The sequence below is a fragment of the Liolophura sinensis genome, chromosome 11 (genome assembly GCF_032854445.1).
Source record: "Liolophura sinensis isolate JHLJ2023 chromosome 11, CUHK_Ljap_v2, whole genome shotgun sequence".
Lineage (NCBI taxonomy): Eukaryota > Metazoa > Mollusca > Polyplacophora > Chitonida > Chitonidae > Liolophura > Liolophura sinensis.
The window spans coordinates 20,612,375-20,617,954 of NC_088305.1; the positions used below are offsets into that span (position 1 = coordinate 20,612,375).

At 42.0% G+C, this 5,580-nt stretch overlaps 1 protein-coding gene across 1 annotated transcript in view; it reads right to left on the reverse strand.

Annotated features, from left to right (window-relative positions):
* Positions 1–5,383: 5,383 nt before the first annotated feature.
* LOC135478013 (epidermal growth factor receptor-like) overlaps positions 5,384–5,580 on the reverse strand; it is a 16,622-nt gene continuing 16,425 nt past the window's right edge. The window contains exon 6 of the mRNA XM_064758266.1: positions 5,384–5,580. This exon is cut by the window's right edge and continues 203 nt beyond it. The gene's annotated coding sequence lies outside the window, so the exon portion shown is untranslated.

Genomic DNA, 5,580 nt, shown 5'->3' on the forward strand with positions numbered 1-5,580 from the left:
GTTAGCCGATATTGTCTTACTTTAAAGTCATTATCAAAGGCAGTTTTCAATACCTTTAGGTGGTTCCTAGTTGACCTACTTAGTCTTGAAGGCGGTCATGAGTTACCCCCGGTCTCTATACGCTTCCTCCCACCATAATGCTTCTCGCCGTCGTATAAGTGAAATATTCTTGAGTACAGTGTAAAACACCAATCAGGTAAATAAATAAATGAATAAATAAAATTCTTGAAAGAGTAAAAGTATGATATAATACCTATGTACATGTAGGTAGGTCTTGACGTACATCCTACTTATTTTGGGGGTTCGAGATGGTGATTTATAATGGTTAAATGCGCTTGCCTTACGCTGGCCACTCACGAGATACGAGTTCAAAACCGGCCTTAGGACAGTGAATTGCCACGGCTAGAACCTATTGAACGGCTTTTGTGCAGTCTTACGTTGGTGGAAGACGAACTTGATGCTCCAGCAGTCTTACGATGGTGGAAGACGACTTGTCTTACATCAATATGGTGTTTTGTTAAACCCGGATGCTCAAGCAGTCTTACGTTGGTGGAAAACGGACTTATCTTTCACCAATATGGTGTTTGGTTTAACCCGGATGCCCCAGCAGTCTTACGTTGGTGGAAGACGACTTGTCTTGCATCATTATGGTGTTTGGTTTTAACCCGGATGCTTCAGCAGTCTTACGTTGGTGGAAGACCACTTGTCTTGCATCAATATGGTGTTTGGTTTAACCCGGATGCTCCAGCAGTCTTACATTGGTGGAAGACGACTTGTCTTGCATCAATATGGTGTTTGGTTTAACCCGGATGCTCCAGCAGTCTTACATTGTGGAAGACGACTTGTCTTGCATCAATATGGTGTTTGGTTTAACCCGGATGCTCCAGCAGTCTTACGTTGGTGAAGGACGACTTATCTTGCATCAATATGGTGTTTGGTTTAATCCTCGTATGCTCCAGCAGTTTTACGTTGGTGGAAGACGACTTGTCTTGCATCAATATGGTCTTTGGTTTAACCCGAATGCTCCAGCAGTCTTACGTTGGTGGAAGAACGACTTGTCTTGCATCATTATGGTGTTTGGTTTAACCCGGGTGCTTCAGCAGTCTTACGTTGGTGGAAGACGACTTATCTTGCATCAATATGGTGTTTGGTTTAACCCGGATGCTCTTTTCCCTCCATCCACAAAATTGACCATCAGCGTGTAATTGAAAATGTTTCATATGAAATGAATATGTATTTTAATACGCACTGTGTTATAATATATTTTAATATGACACATTGCTTATCTGGTAGACCGGAACATGTCCAAGTGGCAAGGGTGGTTGTCTGTCAATCTTTGTAGAAGACCACGAAGTTTGGGTTCAGTCCCGATCTTAATAGGCAGGGAATTTTGGGGTTCCCCTTCACTCACTCTCGTTAGGCCTGGGTACAATTGATGCAGTCTAACGTTCGATGAAGGCCACTTCTCTCCCACTATTACGGTGTTCATACATGTCTATACGTAATTCGTGAGAAATTTCCTCACATAACGCCGTCAAAGGTTAATGATTTATCATGGGGTGCCGGTTTCTTGCACCGTTATTTTGCCTAGGTGAAAAATTCGTGAGTGCTGAGTTAAACGCCAATCAGATGGATTAAAAACAAATACTGCATATTTCCCTTTTCGTATCATTTTGATATGGCAAAAACTGTAGATTGCGTTCAATAAGTTTCATAACTCTGCGGGGAGGGGATTAGGCAATTGCAGTTCAGTTGTCTAACACATCTACCGTTTTGGCATATTTCAGTCGGTCCGGTAGGCGTGAAATAATAAACCTGTGAAAATGCATACCATTTAATTGCCGGAATAAAATAACAAAACTTGTGCACCACCGTATTGCAACCTTTGCAGACATTGTGTACAGAGCCTTTGCTGACATAAATGAGAAAATCATCAGATACCTGATTGTGAGTAAATTATTTATTTATTTATTTATTTGACTGGTGTCTTACGCCGTACTCAAACCCACGGTTTGCTGCATAATTTTGCCATTTTTCTCGCCATACACGAAAAGCCTGAAAACGGCAAAGTTGGCATAAATCGCTGAGTCCATCGCGTTCTCCACCTGTAAACACCCTGTAATTTTATGCTGGGGGTGTGTTGCCTCTCAACACAATAAGAGTCGTTAAAACTGCCGCTTGTTCGTGCAAACTCCGGCCGGTTTCCCAACCCTCAAGTGGAAAACGAACTGTACTATTCGCTACCTTCTGGAAGAAGAGTTCCACCGGGAAATGTACGAACTGCTCTTTCGGCGGTTTCCGACGGCAATTCTCCTCCTGACACAGAAGACTTCAGGATTAGTTCTTAGGCAAAAATGGAGTCGCCCACAGCGGATGCTGTCCTCAGTGATAGGTTATACCGCAGTACGCACACCAGTCGCATTGCTGTTCTCAGTGATAGTGTGATATCGCAGCACGCACTCACGTCGCAGTGTTGTCCTCGGTGAATTATTGGTCAGTAGCGAAAATGATTGTTGTCAACAATTTGTATTTATTAAAAACAATGACAAGTTTCCGCCCCCATTCACTGTTGAGTATGTTTTTACAACCTGTCTCAATAAAAGCAACTACATTCCGGCGTAGGGTACATCACAGCGATCATACCACATCGTATGCTGTTTTGGGGCTACACTACATGAGCTCCTTGACGAGCGCGCCAACAGCGAACTGGAAATTCGAAACCGCCTTTCTTCGCCGGAGAGAAAAAACGAAGAGAAAAAAATGCAGCTTGGAATCACCTTCAAACGTAAATGCGTATGATCTAACGCCTTAACCAGCGTCTCAACAGAAAAGACAGTGATCAGTAAGGACTTATTGTTTAATTACGACACTGTAGCGGACAATCTAACCAAAGGATTCAGAAAAAAGTATAAAATTTGTTCATTCATTCCAGTTCTAATCCAATTTTTTCTGACAATCGTCTTAATATCAAATCGTGCGTAAAAATATTACGCTAACAAAGATTTCGAAGCAAAAATACTGTCCAATACAAGTACTTTGCTATACGTTTACATTGTTGAATTTCTATGGATAACATACACTCGTGTTCGCTGTCACTTAAGATCATTTAATTGGTATATTTGAGTTTTCTATATATAGTATAATTGTCTCGAATTTACGCTTATAAGGCGCAATCCGATTGATCAAATTTTTGCGTTTATACTCCAATAAAACGAACGTAGGACTAGGCCTACTTTTTCTAAGAATATATACCGGCCCGGATAGCACAGTTGGTAGAGCGTCCGCTTCGGGACCGGTAGATCCAGGATTAATCCTTGATCGAGTCACACCTAAGACTTTAAAAGAGGAAGTTGTAACTTCCTCGCTTGGCGTTCAGCATGAAGGGAATAGTGCAACGACTGGTTGACCCGTATCAGTATAATGGCTCGGGCGGGGCGGCTTACCTGCCTTCAGTAAGTCGTCTCAGTGAAGCAGCACTAAATAAAAGAGCAGTTGAAATCCGCCCTGCAACAAGGACGCACATTACACGTACATGCACCCTAATGATTCCTTCGTCGTCATAATGACTGAAAAATTGTTGAGTACGACGTTAAACCCCAAGCACTCACTCACTCACTCTAAGACTATAACAGAAAGAGACAAAATGACAAACAGAACACTATAATTATATTTTCTTTCTTCTGTATTAAATTCACGTTCATAAACAGGAGCATCAGTACATATGCTGTTGATAGTCTGGGATGAATTAAGACTGGTTTAACAGTAGTGCCAACCTCAGTATGAGCTTGATCACAAACACCTGCTGAGTCAGCGAGTGTAGGCCTTTATGCATAGCCGAGTGCGTGTGCTAGCCAAAACAAGCCAATTTGATCAAAATTACTTTCCAACTGATGTTTAAAATACACACTGTTGTTGTTGGATAACTAATATGTTTGAATACTGATACGTCATCCATATTTCACAACTAGCCGCGTCTGGCGACCGGCATGACCAAGTCACCTGTGTAGCCTACACTCTACCACAGTGTAATGTTCTGTCCGCGTGCTAATGTAACTATACATAACGGAGCAAAATTTATTGTCAAAATTTGCAGAAAAATTATCCATTTGTTATTACAATGTGCTTACATAAATCGCGAATGGCAAACGCATGACAAATCGCACACTTATTGATTGGAGGAGAGAAAAAAAACTAAAATGCTAATGCTTGCGAAATTTGAATCTACAAAGTGGTAATTTTTTCCGTAACCCACAGATCTGAATGTTCGTCCGAATGTCCACTGAGAATGTACCATCGAGGTTTAATCCTATTCAATGTATTAGATATTCAAGGAAATATTCATAACATTAGATTGGACAGAACAATGCGCTGTTGGGAACAGTGCGGGCTTATAACAAGTCGCGGAAGCAGTATACCCTGGTTCTTCTCTGTGATTAAATCACTGGTAACGAATAGTGTTAATCGAAGGACAAAAAAAGTAGTTCGATGTACTGTAGAGCGGATTCGAACCCAAGAACACAAGGCTGAAAAAAGATTGCAATATACCACTCAGTCATCCAGGAGTGAGTGAGGTGAGTGCTTTGGGTTTACGTCGTACTCAACAATTTTTCAGTCATATGACGACGAAGAAATCATTAGGGTGCATGTACGTGTAATGTGCCTCCTTGTTGCAGGACGGATTTCCACGCTCTTTATTTAGTGCTGCTTCACTGAGACGACTTAACCGAAGGCAAGTAAGCTGCCCCCGCCCGAGCCATTATGCTGATACGGGTCAACCAGTCGTTTGCACTATCCCCTTCATGCTGAACGCCAAGCGAGGAAGTGACAACTTCCTCTTTAAAAGTCTTAGGTGTGACTCGATCAAGGATTGATCCTGGATCTACCGGTCCCGAAGCGGACGCTCTACAACTGTGCTATCCGGGGGCCGGTCAGTCATCCAGGAAGGACCTACAAATGTCTCCTTCTAGACGATTCAACCGTTTGAGAAAGCTCTTCTTCCGTCATACAGGCAGTTGAGAAGTCAAACTTCTTTTCATTTGTGCTCGCCCTTCTGCACTGGGTCAAGAATAATTATTCGCCGTGTTCACTTTCCATAATCTTACACACCCAGTGTGTGCTCATGCAGTAACCTATATAGAGTACCACCGACTGGACTCCCATTGGCTAAGGCTCTAATGCCTGTTGCACTAAAACTTCATGTAACACCGTCACAGATCAAACCATGCTACGTATTATTTTCAACTATGCCAATAAATGCGGCCCAGCCGGCACAAAAAGAACATTCATTGACGCTAATTGTGATTGTATTGTTTTTTATTAATTATTATTATTATTAATTTTTGTCCTTTTACAAAACTCTCCGCTGTCGTGTAAGTCATATTTCAGAGCAAACCGCGTTTGGATCCCACGCATCAGCCGTGGAGAGAGAAAAAAATACATGGCTGAGCAGATACGTCACATAAAGTGTTTGAGATGGAAGAAAAGTGTAAAGTGCCGTGGAGACTAGCTATGCGGAAATTGCATACTTCTAGGTAATGGACTTCCGGTTGTGCAGACAATACAACGAGTCCTTTGGTCGTT